Consider the following 22,501-nt stretch of genomic DNA (forward strand, 5'->3'; position numbering starts at 1 on the left):
GACGTCTGGAATGAAAAAATTAAAATAATAGAAAGTCTCTCACCTGAAGAGCGCGCGGCCTGGAGACGCAGACGACGTGGAGACACCTGCAGAAACAACAGGAACATCGCGTCACCAACAGCACTAAATAAAGTCAACTCCACCTGACAACCACCGCTGGCAGGAACTGCTCTGACCCGGGTCAAAGTCAACAGATGGTTCCGGGAAACAGATGATTTAGAGAAGCAGAAGGCGGTCCGACGAATTATTCCAGCACCGGGGAGCCCGCCAAAAAAATTAAATAAATAAAAAATAATCTAATGGAGTGGCAGATGCCCTCAGATGGTGTCGCCATGTGGAGGGTGAGCGCAGACCTCCAGAACCAGGCGGGATGTGACTAAACCTCCACACAAAGCCCGGGAGAAGCAGCAGCGCCTCTCATGGTACGCGGAGTACGGAGCCTATGAGCTCTGTAGGGATCTGCACTCCGCATGCTGCAAGAGCAGAGGCGATGCAAGCACAAGGTGCAGATTGGTGCAAAGGTGCTTTGGGTGAAGGTTTAGGTACCCTGTAGTGTGAACCAGGCTGGTCAGCAAGGAAAGGGTTAAAGAGAACCAGAAGACCAAAGGGGTTTCACAGGAATTTATGCAGTAGGAGACGACGCAGCACTGTCTGCAGCATGTCCGACTTGGGAGACACGTGGACGGAACGTTCAAGTGCAATACAGTTTTGCTGCTCTTTAACTCCTTAGGCTGGGTTCACACGGGCGTTGCGGGAAAATGTGCGGGTGCGTTGCGGGAACACCCGCGATTTTTCCGCGCGAGTGCAAAACATTGTAATGCGTTTTGCACTCGCGTAAGAAAAATTGCATATGTTTGGTACCCAAACCCGAACTTCTTCACAGAAGTTCGGGCTTGGGTTAGGTGTTCTGTAGATTGCATTATTTCCCCTTATAACATGGTTATAAGGGAAAATAATAGCATTCTGAATACAGAATGCATAGTAAACTAGCGCTGGAGGGGTTAAAAAAATAAAAAATTTAACTCACCTTAGTCCACTTGATCGCAGCCCGGCATCTCCTTCTGTCTCCTTTGCTGAACAGGACCTGTGGTGAGCATTAATTACAGGTAAAGGACCTTTGGTGACGTCACTCCAGTCATCACATGATCCATCACATGATCTTTCACCATGGTGATGGATCATGTGATGACCGGAGTGACGTCACCAAAGGTCCTTTACCTGTAATTAATGCTCAACACAGGTCCTGTTCAGCAAAGGAGACAGAAGGAGATGCCGGGCCGCGATCAAGTGGACTAAGGTGAGTTAATTTATTATTTGTTTATTTTTTTAACCCCTCCAGCCCTATTGTACTATGTATTCTGTATTCAGAATGCTATTATTTTCCCTTATAACCATGTTATAAGGGAAAATAATAATGATCGGGTCTCCATCCCGATTGTCTCCTAGCAACCGTGCGTGAAAAATCGCACCGCATCCGCACTTGCTTGCGATTTTCACGCAACCCTATTCACTTCTATGGGGCCTGCGTTGCGTGAAAAACGCAGAATATAGAGCATGCTGTGATTTTCACGCAACGCACAAGTGATGCGTGAAAATCACCGCTCATCTGAACAGCCCCATTGAAATGAATGGGTCGGGATTCAGTGCGGGTGCAATACGTTCACCTACCGCATTGCACCCGCGCGGAAATATCGCCCGTGTGAATGCAGCCTTATGGGCATACTGTATGTCAGAGGTCGCAATAACGCCTGTTCAGGCCATTTTCCTCCCTGCCCCACATGCATCACACCCTGCACCCCATACACCTCACCCTGATGTATGGAGTGAATGCAGGCTATCATGGCCAAGTGATAACGTACAGGGAAGACCCAGTATATTGGACTGGACTTCATCCCTTAGCTAGAATTGCCTGCTGTTATTTAGGTTAGTAATGGTTCCCCCACATAAATACCCACCTCTTAGGCCACGTTCACACCACCACTATATATTTCTGTTGTTCTGCTCTGTTAGATGAGCAGAACCACGAATATAATGGAAGTGCTGGATCGGGCACGTAAGGCTGGGTTTTTGTCATAAGTTCAACATACAGAAAAACCGTAGATGGTAACGGACGCCTCAGACAGACGCCGTACTGTGGAATCCGTTACCATAGAGTTCCATTGTAAAAATAAAAAATAAAGTTTTTTTTTTTTTTTGCAGGACTCTGCAGGATGGGAAAGTGTAGTGTACCATGTTCTTCCATCTTGTAAAGTCCAGCAAAAAAATGTATAGGCCAACACATGGATGCCCAACACATGGATGCCCAACACATGGATGCCCAACACATGGATGCCCAACACATGGATGCCCAACACATGGATGCCCAACACATGGATGCCCAACACATGGATGCCCAACACATGGATGCCCAACACATGGATGCCCAACACATGGATGCCCAACACATGGATGCCCAACACATGGATGCCCAACACATGGATGCCCAACACATGGATGCCCAACACATGGATGCCCAACACATGGATGCCCAACACATGGATGCCCAACACATGGATGCCCAACACATGGATGCCCAACACATGGATGCCCAACACATGGATGCCCAACACATGGATGCCCAACACATGGATGCCCAACACATGGATGCCCAACACATGGATGCCCAACACATGGATGCCCAACACATGGATGCCCAACACATGGATGCCCAACACATGGATGCCCAACACATGGATGCCCAACACATGGATGCCCAACACATGGATGCCCAACACATGGATGCCCAACACATGGATGCCCAACACATGGATGCCCAACACATGGATGCCCAACACATGGATGCCCAACACATGGATGCCCAACCTGCGACCCTCCAGCTGTTGCAAAACTACAACTCCCAGCATGCCTGAACAGCCTACAGAAGGGCATGGTGGGAGTTTTACAACAGCTGGAGGGCCGCAGGTTGAGCATCCCTGGGCTAACAATGGAATTCTATGGTGACAGATGCCACAGTATGGCGGCGGCTGTTAACATATATACGTTTTGTGTGTGTACATTAGTCTACACTGGCGTTTTGGGCTTTCCGTTTGTAAGATCCGTTCAGGGCTCTCCGCTCAGAATGTATCAGTTCCGTCTCCGTTCCGCTCTGGAGGCCGCTTGCAGCGTTTGTGTCCGTCTGATGAAACTGAGCAAAACGGATCCGTCCTAGCACACAATGTCAGTCAATGGGGACGGATCCGTTTTCTCTGACACAATAGAAAACGGATCCATCCTCCATTGACTTTCAATGGTGTTCAAGATGGATCCGTCTTGGCGATTGTTACAGATAATACAAACGGATCCGCTCTGAACAGATGCAGACGTTGTATTATCTCAACGGATGACGCATCCGCACAAAACGTGAGTTATGACAAAAACTTGATGTGAACCCAGCCTAGCTGACAGGGAAGAAGCTGAACAGACCCCCCCCCCCCCCATGATGGGATCCGTTCAGTTTCCGTTTTGGATCCGTCTTTTTACAAGACATAAAAGTGCTGCATATCAGGCTTTTTTCTCTGGTCTTTTTAACAGAATCTGGAGGCCTATATATTATGTATCTGAATTACTGCAAATTTCATACTCCTCCTCGGGTAAAAATACTCCTCAATAATGGTAAGAGGCGTATTTTTACTCTTCCGGAAAAAATGTAATGCGACCTCTGCAGTATGTAGAAGCTTTAGGTGACGACCTTTCTTCCCTTCACCAAATGCATAAATCAAACATCTGCCCGGACACGTGTTCCATTAAATAAAATGGAAAGTGTCATAAGATGATTAGCCGTTAACCCCGCGGTGATTGGAAGGGGGGGGGGGGGGGGGTGTCCTGGCAGCTTTTGCTGTAGATCTGGACACGGAGGATGCACAACATGTGCCGATACCGCAATCCCACGCTCTACCACGGAGCCGTCTGCTCCTGGCGGGTCCCGTCACTCTTCGCTGCGCCCGAGCTCTGCCATCTACTGAGAATGGAAGGACATGTGCTTGGCTGGAGCTGCAGATCCCACATACCACCGGCTGTCCACCTACTGCTCTCTGCGCCGCTTGTCCTCACAGAGAGGAATGTTCCGTTTTTTTAGGCAGCGCAGTTACGATCCCTTTGCACTAATCAATGTTTTATAACGATGACATCACATCCACTGCTACATACCGGGCTGTAGGCAAGGCCTAGTACAGCGATTGCTTACCTCCGGCACTCCAGCTGTGGTGAAACTACAACTCCCAGCATGCTCCATTCATATCTATGGAGTTCTGAGAACAGCCAAGCAAGTGTGCATTGTGGGAGTGCAACTGACAACTCCTAGCGGTCACCATTACAGCGGCAAACGGCGTTGTCACCCAGGTTCCCAAAGAGCCCAGAGGACATATACTACTGCGCTATGAACCAGCACTCCGGCTGTTGGGAAAGTGCGACTCCCTGCAAGCTCCATTCACATCTATAGAAGTTGCCAAGCAAGTTTCCATGCTGAGGGTTGTAGTTTCACAACAGCTGGAATGCTGTTACATAGCCCAAAGCCCTGACTCTACCCTTACGCCTTTGTAAGCTGTGACAATAGTTCTGGGATGAGCTTTGTGAAGCGGGAGGATCAGGATGAACAAGGCTTTAGGTTTCTGCATTTGTAGCAGGAAACAGGAAAAATGACAGCAATAACAGCGACCGCAGAGCAGGAGCTTCATTACACCGCCGGCTAATAATGGCACAAACGACCCTGGAGGAAACGCGGAGGAGAAGGAAGAGCAAATATTATCCAGGTCTGGAGGATAATGACCCGAGGAGTCTAAGAACGTCACTGCACCCAAGGAAAGACGGCCGAACCTTTAAAGGGCATCTGTCAGCAGTTTTGTACCTATGACACCGGCTGACCTGTTCTATGTGCACTTGGCAGCTGAAGACATCTGTGTTGGTCCCATATTTATATGTGCCGTCATTGCTGAAAAAAGGGATGTTTTATTATATGCAAATGAGCCTCTAGGAGCAACGGGGGCGTTACCGTTACACCTAGAGGCTCTGCTCTCTCTGCAACTGCCGCTCCCTCTGCACTTTGACAGGGCCAGACATGATGATGTTTTCACTGCCTGGCCCTGTCAAAGTGCAGAGGACGCGGCAGTTGCAGAGAGAGCAGAGCTTCCAGGTGTAACGGTAACGCCCCCATTTCTCCTAGAGGCTCATTTGCATATTTCAAAACATCAGTTCTCTCAGCAACGCAGGGACATAGGAACACGGGACCAACACGGATGCCTTCAGCTGCCAAGCGCACATGGAACAGGTCAGCCGGTGTCATAGGTACAAAACTGCTGACAGATGCCCTTTAAAGGGCTTGTCTATAATAAAGAAAACCCCAATTTCTACACATCTGTAATGCGTGTGGGCGGGGGGGGGGGGGGGGGAATCCTTATCTTTTACAAAGGGCCTGTATTGCACAGACATCGAAATTTGCCCTGTGGAGGCGCAACAGAGAAACTGAACACTTACATTATAGGAGATTGCTGGGATTTTCTCTAGGGCCCTCCTAACAAGCAAGGACAGTCAAAAGCAGACAACCCCCTTTAAGGCCATGTTCATCTTAACATTTCATATAGGCAGACAGACTACCCTGATCATGGGTCCTGAATGGGTTCTCTTTACATATTGATTACTTATCCTCCGGACACCCGGCACTCCTGCCAAGCAGCTGTTTGCGGAGGCTGCAGGGCTCCCGTAAGTGCTGCACCCTCCTCGCTGCATACTAAGCACAGCGCCATCCATTTTATAGTGGCTGTGCTTGATATTGCAACCCAGGCCCATTCACCTCAGTGGGACTGCGCTCCTCCCCGATGAGGGTGACGTCACCGGCCTAGGAAAAGGACGCAGCGTTCATAGAATACCACAGCCTCTTCGTACCGCTGATCAGTAGGGGTCCCAGGAATCCGATCGCCACTGATCTCATATTGATGACCTATCCTGAGGATAGGCCATTGATACGTAAATCTTTGAGAACCCCTTTAATAGGAGAGACTCCCATTTTCAACTATTTCCACAAGACTATTTGCCGGCATAAAGTCATAACGTTTGAGAAATCCTCCAAGAGCTACAGCAGATAATTTGCTACAATGCATCAGTGCAGGTAAAATGTTAGCAAATCAAGTGCTATAAGTAGTATACGATCTCTACAGGATCTGGATGTAAATAAGGATGTTCCCCTTCACGGACAGCAAGCAGGGGTCTTGACGATCATGAGGAATCAACACATGAGGTCTATGCAGATGGTTTCATTAATTTACTTTAAGTAAAACCAATCAGGGAAAGATATACGGAAGAACTGGAAATCAATCTCATCAGCAGTAGTCCCCGGATCACACCCTCATCATCCGTCATGAAGGTCCTTGTGTTAATCAATAGATTAAGAGGAGAGTTTATGGAACATTAAAAGGAAGGAGAACCCCGGGGAGAGGTTTGGCCCCAACTAATTGAATGCTAGAGGGTCGGAGAGTGCGCCGATGTCAAGGAGGCGCAACACTCAAGGCTTTATGGGAAACACAAGTCTTCGTTTAAAGGGCCAGCACCTCGAGAATTAGCAGAAAATTCCTGAGCTCTCCTCTGACGTCAAACTCCTAAGTTTGTTTAGAGGAAAGCTGGGTGACCACCTACCGAGCTCTGACAGAAGGGGACGCCCATACGCAGGGTCTGCGAGACATAGAACTCCGAAAAAATAGGCAGGCTTGGAATTGAGGAGTCTAGAAAAGCTGCATGACGCTCCCAGTGAGATCCTTGGCTGCCATACAGGAGCCTGGGAAAGCTGGGTGATGCTTCAAGTAAGAGCACTGTGTGCCATATAGGAGCCTGGGAAAGCTGTGTGACGCTCCTAGGGAGACCCTTACGGGCCATACTGGTGCCTGAGAAAGCTGGGTAATGCGCCCAGAGAGATCCTTGGCTGCCGTACAGGAGCCCGGGAAAGCTGGGTGACGCTCCTAGTGAGACCTTTAGGGGCCATACTGGTGCCTGAGAAAGCTGGGTAATGCGCCCAGAGAGATCCTTGGCTGCCGTACAGGAGCCCGGGAAAGCTGGGTGACGCTCCTAGTGAGACCTTTAGGGGCCATACTGGTGCCTGAGAAAGCTGGGTAATGCGCCCAGAGAGATCCTTGGCTGCCGTACAGGAGCCCGGGAAAGCTGGGTGACGCTCCTAGTGAGACCTTTAGGGGCCATACTGGTGCCTGAGAAAGCTGGGTAATGCGCCCAGAGAGATCCTTGGCTGCCGTACAGGAGCCCGGGAAAGCTGGGTGAAGCTCCTAGTGAGACCTTTAGGGGCCATACTGGTGCCTGAGAAAGCTGGGTAATGCGCCCAGAGAGATCCTTGGCTGCCGTACAGGAGCCCGGGAAAGATGGGTGGACCCCCCCCCCCCCCCTTCCAGGTGACCACAAAGGCTGTACTGAGCAATAGAATATTCCAAGGGCAGCTTTAGTATTTTGCAGTTTTTCACACCGGACCCGGCAGGACGAGATCCGGGTTTATAATAATCCTGTTTACACAGCAATTTATCTTCCTGGACCTGAAGAACAGATATAAACTTAAATCAATCCCTGGCAGGCGCGCTGCCAGCCGCCGGCTATTAGACGGCCTGGTAAAATGGAAACAGCTGGAAGCCAGACTGGGAAAGCAGGTGAAGCGGTAGCAGATTGGATGCGGGGTCGTCAGGACCCTGCAATGATAGATGGCAGTGCAGGGGTTAACAAAACCTGCCCATTCGCCATTACATAGAGGTTACCTGCGCGCCTCTGACATATCCAGCCACGTGGCACTGCTCTGACATATCTGTAGCAGAAGTCTCTGCGTGGTGCCAAAGGGGCAGGGAATCGGGGGTGGTCCGGGATCACATCATCTCTCATGTAGCTATGATATGTCAGGGGATCATTCTGCTTTTAAGGAGTACACGTCAAATTGACATGGTCATATTCCCACGTTGCGCCAGCCGTGCACAAGATGCTCTTCTTACAGGGACGGTGGCGAGCTATCAGAGCACACAGAGGGTGGCGCTGTTTCTGGATGAAAGTAGCCACGTCTTGCACATCGCCCCTCAACAAGCAGCACGTGTCCGTCCACATCCATCAATGCACAAAAGAGAAAAACGCGTCCAACCTCCATGGCCGCGTCCGCTCCCACAGGGCCCGCCACCCGGATTCTCAGGCATTCCATAGTCAGCATCGCTGTATACTGGTAGAACTGCTTTCCTGATCTCTAGGAACGCTGGGTGACAGTGGCTATGAGAGCTGCCATGATGGACATACTGGAAATGTTTCTCGTTCGCGTCGCTTGGCGGCGCGGACTCCTACGGGGCTCGGGCGTGATAACGGATCTGCAAAATATGAAACCTCCTTTGAGGAGGTAAATGGATTTTCCGTCCAGGGCAACAGTAAATCTGCCGTTATCTGCTCTGTGAACGCGGATTTAATGGCTCTCGCTGCAAGACAGGAGATGGATAAAAATAGACCAGAGCGAGCGTCCTTCACGCTGGGAGACGAGAAAGCGCTGGGAAAATGCAGCTAAAAGCAGGCAGCAGCCCAGGGACATGGAGGAGCGTGACCCCAGCGAGGCACACCTACCGGACTCCCTTTCGAAAATCCATCCTACATGCAATCTACCCACAGCGGGCACCGGGGGGGCAAGAGGTCTTTGGCAGCGATGCGGTAGCGCGTTACAGATTTCTGACAGGTTTACCTTCACGCTGAATTTTTCACACTCCCAGATTGCTGACAGGTGACCACATTAAGACAGTGAGGGGTCCGTCTTCTGGGACCCCAGTGACCCCACAGCACTACTACTGCTCAGGATCAGTGGGGGTCCCAGAAGTCGACCCTCCACCGATTATAATCTGACCAAATATGGTAATAGGGACACCCCTTTAATTACTGTACAATTAAAAGATTTCCAACTGTCTAGTAGAATTTTTGCTTCCTTTTCTGCCTATTTTCAAGACCTTTGCTTGCCTTCAGTGAATGGGACCCATAACCGACCTAATCCTCACAGCTGATGATTTGCTATAATTGTATCCAATGCAGACAATCCTCTGTGAACTAAAGGGTGCAGATGGTTACATTGCCCTGATACATTGTAGCAAACTATAAGCACAGGAGACACAAGTGTTCAGTTCACAGTGGATTGTCTGGACTGAATACAACAGTAACAAACCTTCAGCTGTGAGTAGTAGCAGCTCAGGACAGATTATTGACCATTGGATGTAAAGAAAACTGGTCCCATTCACTGACAGGAAGCATAGTCAGGACTAGAACACAAGAATCTATGACTACATAGTGACATTAGCATCAGATACTGTAGGAGGGTGAGTGGTGCATCATGAAACATTTGGGGGGGGGGGGGAACATTTAAGCTACAATTTTAGAATAAAAATAGTTAAATTTAAACTTTTTATATAAATCCACTTCCCATTTTCCCTTCCTGCTGTAAATCCCTCGGCTGAAAAAGCCGCACAGATGGGTATTAATAATTATGCAACATACTTGAAGGGGGAGAAGTGCAAAGACCCCCAGCTGGTGCACATGAGCCGAGACCACGGGCTCCCCCGGGCACATGGCCCCTGATGATTTGCACCGTGCAGCCGTAACGAGAAGCCGCTAATTTATACAAAGGAGAAAGGAAACGTTAATACAGAAACAAACTAACGTTGCAGACCTCAGCGGCCGATTTATTAAAGAGTCACATTTAGCGGATGACCCCCACCCCGTCCCCAAAAGCTAGTGCTGAGAAAGAAGAAGGGGGGGGGGGGCACATACAGCCACTAAAAGTTACTAAACTTTCTAGCAGACTATGTTCCAGTTCCTCAAGATCTCTGCTGGCAGTCAGTGAATTGTTCCCAATCTTGCCGACATCCAGATGCTGACTGGATCCTGCTCCTACCGCTCTATAAGTCAGCTCCTGGGAAAGATTGAGGACAACGTGAACGGTCCCTATGACAGTTCTGGCGGCACTGACATGCAGCTGTTCTGGGATCCTGAATAGCAGGTCAGTCTAGTTATGCTCAGCAGGAACTCCTGCGTACCTGGGTCAGCAACCTCCGGCACTCCAGCTGTTGGAAAACTACAACTCTCAGCATGCCCACTTGCTCTTCTATTCTCGGCAGTCCCATAGAAGTGCATGGAGCATGCTGGGAGTTGTAGTTTCACAACAGCTGGTGCCATACGAAGCTCAATGCTATCCTGTACCATACCTAGCTCTGCTGTCCTGTTAGGGGGCGCATGGGAAGGAAGCAGGGTACGGGTGCAACGGCTAGCTCTGCTGCCCCTAAAAGCTGTGATGGTTAACCTCCGCCACCCCAGCTGTGGTAAAACTACAACTCCCAAGATGGACACTTGCCTGGCTGTTTTTAGAACTCCACAGAAATGAATGGAGCATGCTGGGAGTTGTAGTTTCACATCAGCTGGAGTGCCGGAGGTTAGCCATCACTGCCAAGCAATCCGATAGTGTGCTATGGGCAACGGCGCCAGTCCAGTCATTACCTACTCCACTGATTTATGGACAATGCCTTTTAAAAAAAGTTGCTAAATAAACAGTCTTCAAGTTTCTTAGTCACATGACCACTGTGTCCCACCCCCTCTTTTACCAAAACCAGTGACTCCCGCACCCCTATAATGTAAACCATAACCAAATAAAAAAAGCCGCACATGCCAACGTGTGCCACCGCGCAGCTACCAGCCCCTTGAGAAAGGCAGCTAACGTGTCTCTAAGAGACGGATCCTGGCGAAGTCCCAGATCTCAATTTGTCATCTGAGCAGATTCGGTGAGAGGAGGAGGAAGAAGGGATCTACAGAACAAAAGAAGAAAACTGCGGTGACAACCGGGCGCCGCTCACAGCGAGAGGATGGCGGAAGAGAAAACGCAGAGACGTTTATTTCATTAGTGCAGATCCGGACCGAGGGAGCATGCAAGATTAACCCCTCCATTCCGACAGCCCGGGCAGAAAGTTTGTTTTTCGCACCTCTGGACGAGGCTCCTGGGAGAACCACCTGCCGCTCCCAGCCGGGCATGCACGGATCTGCCAGCACCCAGCCCGTGACCAGTGACATGCCAACCTGCGGGGGCACGGGAATATTAATATAAACCCCCTGCAGGATAGATACATCGCTACAGGGGGGCCCTGCGGTGAGCATCACTTATATAACTTCCGGAGAGCCCCCGCCCCCTTAAAGGTGTCACCCTAACAGGCTTTGCTTTTCAATCCTGCAGCATTACAAAATCTCTGCTTGCTGTTAATGAAGGAGGAAAAAAAATGCTTGTTAACATCCAGAGACAGAAAAATCAGTACAGAACTAATACCTCTCATGGCCCGGGCGGCAGACTGATACATTGGAGCAAAATGCAGATGTGTTAGGTGACACACAACTGGATGCAATGGTAACAAACCCTCTGCTGTCAGAAGTATTAAGACCGCCAGCCTTTTCCCATGTTAACAGAACCCTTTGGAGAGGAGATGGTTCAAATATGGGACACTGGGAGCTCCCCAATACAGGGGTATGAATAGTTTTGCTGGGGACACTGGGAGCTCCCCAATACAGGGGTATGAATAGTTTTGCTGGGGACACTGGGAGCTCCCCAATACTGGGGTGTGAATACTTTTGCTGGGGGCACTGGGAGCTCCCCAATACAGGGGTATGAATACTTTTGCTGGGGACACTGGGAGCTCCCCAATACAGGGGTGTGAATACTTTTGCTGGGGGCACTGCGAGCTCCCCAATACAGGGGTGTGAATACTTTTGCTGGGGGCACTGGGAGCTCCCCAATACTGGGGTGTGAATACTTTTGCTGGGGGCACTGGGAGCTCCCCAATACTGGGGTGTGAATACTTTTGCTGGGGGCACTGCGAGCTCCCCAATACTGGGGTGTGAATACTTTTGCTGGGGCAATCACATCCCATCCCAATGATCCCTATTATACAACACCCCAAGATCCGATCACCCCCACATCTGTACCCTATAACTACACTAAGAGGTAACCAAGCAACAATAATAATAATGGCTCACCATGGTGGTCACCAAATGTCGCAGCCAGCGTTGTCACCCCCCGAAGTGAATGGAAGCCCCTGACGCCCACAGAACTCGTCTCTGAGGTCTCTACCAACAATCCAGAACCGCACAAATATCGCATCATTCACACGGCACTGCACACCACAGGCTCCAGCCTTACAGCCACAAACTACAAGCCCCAGCATGTCTTCCTAGGTCATTCAATGGCGGGCATGCTGGGACTTGAAGTCCCACAACAGCTGAGGAGCCTCATCTTTGCCTGGACACGCCGGTCATTCACAGAGCCGTTACCTCCGGATCTTGGTACCGCAGCTGACGGGCCGCGCGGCTCCTCACAGCGGCGACACCCGCCGGGCTGACAGAGAGCACCGAGCGGCTCCTCACCCACGGCTCCTGCCGGGAGAAATCACACCCGCTCTCCCTTCAGCCGGCGTCTGCGTCATGACGTAAAGGCGTGGCCTGCAGCAACGGGGCTTTCCTTTCAGAAACGCCACACCCAGTAAGAAGATAAACACGCCCTTTCTCAGTCAAACAATCGGAGAAAGGGCGGGGCTTAGAGCTTGGTACAAAAACAAGCAGCACAGCGCTGCAATACCAAGAAATACCGCTAGAGGCAGTGGTAGTTATCTTGTGTGTTGCACCTGCAGTCACCGATATAGAAGACGCAGCCATCCATATGTTACATGATGTGACACCTCCAGACTCCAGTATCTGCTCTGCACCCCTATAGTATATGATGTGACACCTCTAGACCCCAGTATCTGCTCTGCACCCCTATAGTATATGATGTGACACCTCCAGACCCCAGTATCTGCTCTGCACCCCTATAGTATATGATGTGACACCTCCAGACCCCAGTATCTGCTCTGCACCCCTATAATATATGATGTGACACCTCCAGACCCCAGTATCTGCTCTGCACCCCTATAATATATGATGTGATACTTCCAGACCCCAGTATCTGCTCTGCACCCCTATAGTATATGATGTGACAACTCCAGACCCCAGTATCTTCTCTGCACCCCTATAGTATATGATGTGACTCCTCCAGACCCCAGTATCTGCTCTGCACCCCTATAGTATATGATGTGACACCTCCAGACCCCAGTATCTGCTCTGCACCCCTATAGTATATGATGTGACACCTCCAGACCCCAGTATCTGCTCTGCACCCCTATAGTATATGATGTGACACCTCCAGACCCCAGTATCTGCTCTGCACCCCTATAATATATGATGTGACACCTCCAGACCCCAGTATCTGCTCTGCACCCCTATAGTATATGATGTGACACCTCCAGACCCCAGTATCTGCTCTGCACCCCTATAGTATATGATGTGACACCTCCAGACCCCAGTATCTGCTCTGCACCCCTATAGCATATGATGTGACACCTTCAGACCCCAGTATCTGCTCTGCACCCCTATAGTATATGATGTGACACCTCCAGACCCCAGTATCTGCTCTGCACCCCTATAGTATATGATGTGACACCTCCAGACCCCAGTATCTGCTCTGCACCCCTATAATATATGATGTGACACCTCCAGACCCCAGTATCTGCTCTGCACCCCTATAATATATGATGTGACACCTCCAGACCCCAGTATCTGCTCTGCACCCCTATAATATATGATGTGACACCTTCAGACCCCAGTATCTGCTCTGCACCCCTATAGTATATGATGTGACATCTCTAGACCCCAGTATCTGCTCTGCACCCCTATAGTATATGATGTGACACCTCCAGACCCCAGTATCTGCTCTGCACCCCTATAATATATGATGTGACACCTCCAGACCCCAGTATCTGCTCTGCACCCCTATAATATATGATGTGACACCTCCAGACCCCAGTATCTGCTCTGCACCCCTATAGCATATGATGTGACACCTTCAGACCCCAGTATCTGCTCTGCACCCCTATAGTATATGATGTGACACCTCTAGACCCCAGTATCTGCTCTGCACCCCTATAGTATATGATGTGACACCTCCAGACCTCAGTATCTGCTCTGCACCCCTATAATATATGATGTGACACCTCCAGACCCCAGTATCTGCTCTGCACCCCTATAGTATATGATGTGACACCTCCAGACCCCAGTATCTGCTCTGCGCCCCTATAGTATATGATGTGACACCTCCAGACCCCAGTATCTGCTCTGCACCCCTATAGTATATGATATGACACCTCCAGACCCCAGTATCTGCTCTGCACCCCTATAATATATGATGTGACACCTCCAGACCCCAGTATCTGCTCTGCACCCCTATAGTATATGATGTGACACCTCCAGACCCCAGTATCTGCTCTGCACCCCTATAGTATATGATGTGACACCTCTAGACCCCGGTATCTGCTCTGCACCCCTATAGTATATGATGTGACACCTCCAGACCCCAGTATCTGCTCTGCACCCCTACAGTATATGATGTGACACCTCCAGACCCCAGTATCTGCTCTGCACCCCTACAGTATATGATGTGACACCTCCAGACCCCAGTATCTGCTCTGCACCCCTATAGTATATGATGTGACACCTCCAGACTCCAGTATCTGCTCTGCACCCCTATAATATATGATTTGACACCTCCAGACCCCAGTATCTGCTCTACACCCCTATAGTATATGATGTGACACCTCCAGACCCCAGTATCTGCTCTGCACCCCTATAGTATATGATGTGACACTTCCAGACCCCAGTATCTGCTCTGCACCCCTATTATAGGGGTGCAGAGCAGATACTGGGGTCTGGAAGTGTCACATCATATACTATAGGGGTGCAGAGCAGATACTGGGGTCTGGAGGTGTCACATCATATACTATAGGGGTGCAGAGCAGATACTGGGGTCTGGAGGTGTCAAATCATATATTATAGGGGTGCAGAGCAGATACCGGAGTCTGGAGGTGTCACATCATATACTATAGGGGTGCAGAGCAGATACTGGGGTCTGGAAGTGTCACATCATATACTATAGGGGTGCAGAGCAGATACTGGGGTCTGGAGGTGTCACATCATATACTATAGGGGTGCAGAGCAGATACTGGGGTCTGGAGGTGTCAAATCATATATTATAGGGGTACAGAGCAGATACCGGAGTCTGGAGGTGTCACATCATATACTATAGGGGTGCAGAGCAGATACTGGGGTCTGGAAGTATCACATCATATACTATTGGGTGCAGAGCAGATACTGGGGTCTGGAGGTGTCACATCACATACTATAGGGGTGCAGAGCAGATACTGGGGTCTGGAGGTGTCACATCATATACTATAGGGGTGCAGAGCAGATACTGGGGTCTAGAGGTGTCACATCATATACTATTGGGGCGCAGAGCAGATACTGGGGTCTGGAGGTGTCACATCATATACTATAGGGGTGCAGAGCAGATACTGGGGTCTGGAGGTGTCACATCATATACTATAGGGGTGCAGAGCAGATACTGGGGTCTGGAGGTGTCACATCATATCCTATAGGGGTGCAGAGAAGATACTGGGGTCTGGAGTTGTCACATCATATACTATAGGGGTGCAGAGCAGATACTGGGGTCTGGAGGTGTCACATCATATATTATAGGGGTGCAGAGCAGATACTGGGGTCTGGAGGTGTCACATCATATACTATAGGGGTGCAGAGCAGATACCGGGGTCTGGAGGTGTCACATCATATATTATAGGGGTGCAGAGCAGATACTGGGGTCTGGAGGTGTCACATCATATACTATTGGGGCGCAGAGCAGATACTGGGGTCTGGAGGTGTCACATCATATACTATAGGGGTGCAGAGCAGATACTGGGGTCTGGAGGTGTCACATCATATCCTATAGGGGTGCAGAGAAGATACTGGGGTCTGGAGTTGTCACATCATATACTATAGGGGTGCAGAGCAGATACTGGGGTCTGGAGGTGTCACATCATATATTATAGGGGTGCAGAGCAGATACTGGGGTCTGGAGGTGTCACATCATATACTATAGGGGTGCAGAGCAGATACCGGGGTCTGGAGGTGTCACATCATATATTATAGGGGTGCAGAGCAGATACTGGGGTCTGGAGGTGTCACATCATATATTATAGGGGTGCAGAGCAGATACTGGGGTCTGGAGGTGTCACATCATATACTATAGGGGTGCAGAGCAGATACTGGGGTCTGGAGGTGTCACATCATATATTATAGGGGCCCTATAATATATGATGTGACACCTCCAGACCCCAGTATCTGCTCTGCACCCCTATAGTATATGATGTGACACCTCCAGACCCCAGTATCTGCTCTGCACCCCTATAATATATGATGTGACACCTCCAGACCCCGGTATCTGCTCTGCACCCCTATAGTATATGATGTGACACCTCCAGACCCCAGTATCTGCTCTGCACCCCTATCATATATGATGTGACACCTCCAGACCCCAGTATCTGCTCTGCACCCCTATAGTATATGATGTGACACCTCCAGACCCCAGTATCTGCTCTGCACCCCTATAGTATATGATGTGACAACTCCAGACCCCAGTATCTTCTCTGCGCCCCTATAGGATATGATGTGACACCTCCAGACCCCAGTATCTGCTCTGCACCCCTATAGTATATGATGTGACACCTCCAGACCCCAGTATCTGCTCTGCGCCCCAATAGTATATGATGTGACACCTCCAGACCCCAGTATCTGCTCTGCACCCCTATAATATATGATGTGACACCTCCAGACCCCGGTATCTGCTCTGTACCCCTATAGTATATGATGTGACACCTCCAGACCCCAGTATCTGCTCTGCACCCCTATAATATATGATGTGACACCTCCAGACCCCAGTATCTGCTCTGCACCCCTATAGTATATGATGTGACAACTCCAGACCCCAGTATCTTCTCTGCACCCCTATAGGATATGATGTGACACCTCCAGACCCCAGTATCTGCTCTGCACCCCTATAGTATATGATGTGACACCTCCAGACCCCAGTATCTGCTCTGCACCCCTATAGTATATGATGTGACACCTCCAGACCCCAGTATCTGCTCTGCGCCCCAATAGTATATGATGTGACACCTCCAGACTCCAGTATCTGCTCTGCACCCCTATAGCATATGATGTGACACCTCTAGACCCCAGTATCTGCTCTGCACCCCTATAGTATATGATGTGACACCTCCAGACCCCAGTATCTGCTCTGCACCCCTATAGTATGTGATGTGACACCTCCAGACCCCAGTATCTGCTCTGCACCCCAATAGTATATGATGTGATACTTCCAGACCCCAGTATCTGCTCTGCACCCCTATAGTATATGATGTGACACCTCCAGACTCCGGTATCTGCTCTGCACCCCTATAGTATATAATGTGACACCTCTAGACCCCGGTATCTGCTCTGCACCCCTATCGTATATAATGTGACACCTCCAGACTCCAGTATCTGCTCTGCACCCCTATAGTATATGATGTGACACCTCCAGACCCCAGTATCTGCTCTGCACTCCTATAGTATATGATGTGACACCTCCAGACCCCAGTATCTGCTCTGCCCCCCTATAGTATATGATGTGACACCTCCAGACCCCAGTATCTGCTCTGCACCCCTATAGTATATGATGTGACACCTCCAGACCCCGGTATCTGCTCTGCATCCCTATAATATATGATATGACACCTCCAGACCCCGGTATCTGCTCTGCACCCCTATAGTATATGATGTGACTCCTCCAGACCCCAGTATCTGCTCTGCACCCCTATAGTATATGATGTGACACCTCCAGACCCCAGTATCTGCTCTGCACCCCTATAGTATATGATGTGACACCTCCAGACCCCAGTATCTGCTCTGCACCCCTATAGTATATGATGTGACACCTCCAGACCCCAGTATCTGCTCTGCACCCCTATAATATATGATGTGACACCTCCAGACCCCAGTATCTGCTCTGCACCCCTATAGTATATGATGTGACACCTCCAGACCGCAGTATCTGCTCTGCACCCCTATAATATATGATGTGACACCTCCAGACCCCAGTATCTGCTCTGCACCCCTATAGTATATGATGTGACACCTCCAGACCCCAGTATCTGCTCTGCACCCCTATAATATATGATGTGACACCTCCAGACCCCAGTATCTGCTCTGCCCCCCTATAGTATATGATGTGACACCTCCAGACCCCAGTATCTGCTCTGCACCCCTATAGTATATGATGTGACACCTCCAGACCCCAGTATCTGCTCTGCACCCCTATAGTATATGATGTGACACCTCCAGACCCCAGTATCTGCTCTGCACCCCTATAGTATATGATGTGACACCTCCAGACCCCAGTATCTGCTCTGCACCCCTATAGTATATGATGTGACACCTCCAGACCCCAGTATCTGCTCTGCACCCCTATAGTATATGATGTGATACTTCCAGACTCCAGTATCTGCTCTGCACCCCTATAGTATATGATGTGACATCTCCAGACTCCAGTATCTGCTCTGCACCCCTATAGTATATAATGTGACACCTCTAGACCCCGGTATCTGCTCTGCACCCCTATCGTATATAATGTGACACCTCCAGACCCCAGTATCTGCTCTGCACCCCTATAGTATATGATGTGACACCTCCAGACTTCAGTATCTGCTCTGCACCCCTATAGTATATGATGTGACACCTCCAGACCCCAGTATCTGCTCTGCACCCCTATAGTATATGATGTGACACCTCCAGACCCCAGTATCTGCTCTGCCCCCCTATAGTATATGATGTGACACCTCCAGACCCCAGTATCTGCTCTGCACCCCTATAGTATATGATGTGACACCTCCAGACCCCAGTATCTGCTCTGCATCCCTATAATATATGATGTGACACCTCCAGACCCCAGTATCTGCTCTGCACCCCTATAGTATATGATGTGACACCTCTAGACCCCGGTATCTGCTCTGCACCCCTATAGTATATGATGTGACACCTCCAGACCCCAGTATCTGCTCTGCACCCCTATAGTATATGATGTGACACCTCCAGACCCCAGTATCTGCTCTGCACCCCTATAGTATATGATGTGACACCTCCAGACCCCAGTATCTGCTCTGCACCCCTATAGTATATGATGTGACACCTCCAGACCCCAGTATCTGCTCTGCACCCCTATAGTATATGATGTGACACCTCCAGACCCCGGTATCTGCTCTGCACCCCTATAGTATATGATGTGACACCTCCAGACCCCAGTATCTGCTCTGCACCCCTATAATATATGATGTGACACCTCCAGACCCCAGTTTCTGCTCTTCACCCCTATAGCATATGATGTGACACCTCCAGACTCCAGTTTCTGCTCTGCACCCCTATAGCATATGATGTGACACCTCCAGACCCCAGTATCTGCTCTGCACCCCTATAGTATATGATGTGACACCTCCAGACCCCAGTATCTGCTCTGCACCCCTATAGTATATGATGTGACACCTCCAGACCCCAGTATCTGCTCTGCACCCCTATAGTATATGATGTGACACCTCCAGACCCCAGTATCTGCTCTCCATCCCTATAGTATATGATGTGACACCTCCAGACCCCAGTATCTGCTCTGCACCCCTATAGTATATGATGTGACACCTCCAGACCCCAGTATCTTCTCTGCACCCCTATAATATATGATGTGACACCTTCAGACCCCAGTATCTGCTCTGCACCCCTATAATATATGATGTGACAACTCCAGACCCCAGTATCTTCTCTGCACCCCTACAGTATATTATGTGACACCTCCAGACCCCAGGATCTGCTCTGCACCCCTACAGTATATGATGTGACACCTCCAGACCCCAGTATCTGCTCTGCACCCCTATAGTATATGATGTGACACCTCCAGACCCCAGTATCTGCTCTGCACCCCTATAGTATATGATGTGACAACTCCAGACCCCAGTATCTTCTCTGCACCCCTATAGGATATGATGTGACACCTCCAGACCCCAGTATCTGCTCTGCACCCCAATAGTATATGATGTGATACTTCCAGACTCCAGTATCTGCTCTGCACCCCTATAGTATATGATGTGACACCTCCAGACTCCAGTATCTGCTCTGCACCCCTATAGTATATACTGTGACACCTCCAGACCCCAGTATCTGCTCTGCACCCCTATAGTATATGATGTGACACCTCCAGACTCTAGTATCTGCTCTGCACCCCTATCATATATAATGTGACACTTCCAGACCTTAGTATCTGCTCTGCACCTCTATAGTATATGATGTGACACCTCCAGACCCCAGTACCTGCTCTGCGCCCCTATAGTATATGATGTGACACCTCCAGACTCCAGTATCTTCTCTGCACCCCTATAGCATATGATGTGACACCTCCAGACCCCAGTATCTGCTCTGCACCCCTATAGTATATGATGTGACACCTCCAGACTCCAGTATCTGCTCTGCACCCCTATCGTATATAATGTGACACCTCCAGACCCCGGTATCTGCTCTGCACCCCTATAGTATATGATGTGACACCTCCAGACCCCAGTATCTGCTCTGCACCCCTATAGCATATGATGTGACACCTCCAGACTCCAGTATCTGCTCTGCACCCCTATAGTATATGATGTGACACCTCCAGACCCCAGTATCTGCTCTGCACCCCTATAGTATATGATGTGACACCTCCAGACCCCAGTATCTGCTCTCCATCCCTATAGTATATGTGACACCTCCAGACCCCAGTATCTGCTCTGCACCCCTATAATATATGATGTGACACCTCCAGACACCAGTATCTGCTCTGCACCCCTATAGTATATGATGTGACACCTCCAGACCCCAGTATCTGCTCTGCACCCCTATAATATATGATGCGACACCTCCAGACCCCAGTATCTGCTCTGCACCCCTATCGTATATAATGTGACACCTCCAGACCCCGGTATCTGCTCTGCACCCCTATAGTATATGATGTGACACCTCCAGACCCCAGTATCTGCTCTGCACCCCTATAGCATATGATGTGACACCTCCAGACTCCAGTATCTGCTCTGCACCCCTATAGTATATGATGTGACACCTCCAGACCCCAGTATCTGCTCTGCACCCCTATAGTATATGATGTGACACCTCCAGACCCCAGTATCTGCTCTCCATCCCTATAGTATATGTGACACCTCCAGACCCCAGTATCTGCTCTGCACCCCTATAATATATGATGTGACACCTCCAGACCCCAGTATCTGCTCTGCACCCCTATAGTATATGATGTGACACCTCCAGACCCCAGTATCTGCTCTGCACCCCTATAATATATGATGTGACACCTCCAGACCCCGGTATCTGCTCTGCCCCCCTATAGTATATGATGTGACACCTCCAGACCCCAGTATCTGCTCTGCACCCCTATAGTATATGATGTGACACCTCCAGACCCCAGTATCTGCTCTGCACCCCTATAGTATATGATGTGACACCTCCAGACCCCAGTATCTGCTCTGCACCCCTATAGTATATGATGTGACACCTCCAGACCCCAGTATCTGCTCTGCATCCCTATAATATATGATGTGACACCTCCAGACCCCGGTATCTGCTCTGCACCCCTATAGTATATGATGTGACACCTCCAGACCCCAGTATCTGCTCTGCACCCCTATAGTATATGATGTGACACCTCCAGACCCCAGTATCTGCTCTGCACCCCTATAGTATATGATGTGACACCTCCAGACCCCAGTATCTGCTCTGCACCCCTATAGTATATGATGTGACACCTCCAGACCCCAGTATCTGCTCTGCACCCCTATAGTATATGATGTGACACCTCCAGACCCCAGTATCTGCTCTGCACCCCTATAGTATATGATGTGACACCTCCAGACCCCAGTATCTGCTCTGCACCCCTATAGTATATGATGTGACACCTCCAGACCCCAGTATCTGCTCTGCACCCCTATAATATATGATGTGACACCTCCAGACCCCGGTATCTGCTCTGCACCCCTATAGTATATGATGTGACAACTCCAGACCCCAGTATCTTCTCTGCACCCCTATAGTATATGATGTGACAACTCCAGACCCCAGTATCTTCTCTGCACCCCTATAGGATATGATGTGACACCTCCAGACCCCAGTATCTGCTCTGCACCCCAATAGTATATGATGTGATACTTCCAGACTCCAGTATCTGCTCTGCACCCCTATAGTATATGATGTGACATCTCCAGACTCCAGTATCTGCTCTGCACCCCTATAGTATATAATGTGACACCTCTAGACCCCGGTATCTGCTCTGCACCCCTATAGTATATGATGTGACATCTCCAGACTCCAGTATCTGCTCTGCACCCCTATAGTATATAATGTGACACCTCTAGACCCCGGTATCTGCTCTGCACCCCTATCGTATATAATGTGACACCTCCAGACCCCAGTATCTGCTCTGCACCCCTATAGCATATGATGTGACACC

General features: G+C 49.7%; 1 protein-coding gene across 2 annotated transcripts in view; it reads right to left on the reverse strand.

Moving 5' to 3' along the window:
* Positions 1-12,468, reverse strand: part of TMCC1 (transmembrane and coiled-coil domain family 1) — a 91,921-nt gene extending 79,453 nt beyond the window's left edge. Inside the window, exons 1-2 of one of the 2 annotated variants that reach the window (XM_040408367.1) lie at positions 12,340-12,468; positions 44-86 (exon numbers count right to left, since the gene is read on the reverse strand). The gene's annotated coding sequence lies outside the window, so the exon portion shown is untranslated. The remainder of the gene's footprint in view (positions 1-43; positions 87-12,339) is intronic. The other variant, XM_040408368.1, reaches the window with a different exon arrangement.
* Between the last annotated feature and the right edge of the window lie 10,033 nt (positions 12,469-22,501).

Source organism: Bufo bufo, chromosome 9 (assembly GCF_905171765.1).
Source record: "Bufo bufo chromosome 9, aBufBuf1.1, whole genome shotgun sequence".
Taxonomy (NCBI): domain Eukaryota; kingdom Metazoa; phylum Chordata; class Amphibia; order Anura; family Bufonidae; genus Bufo; species Bufo bufo.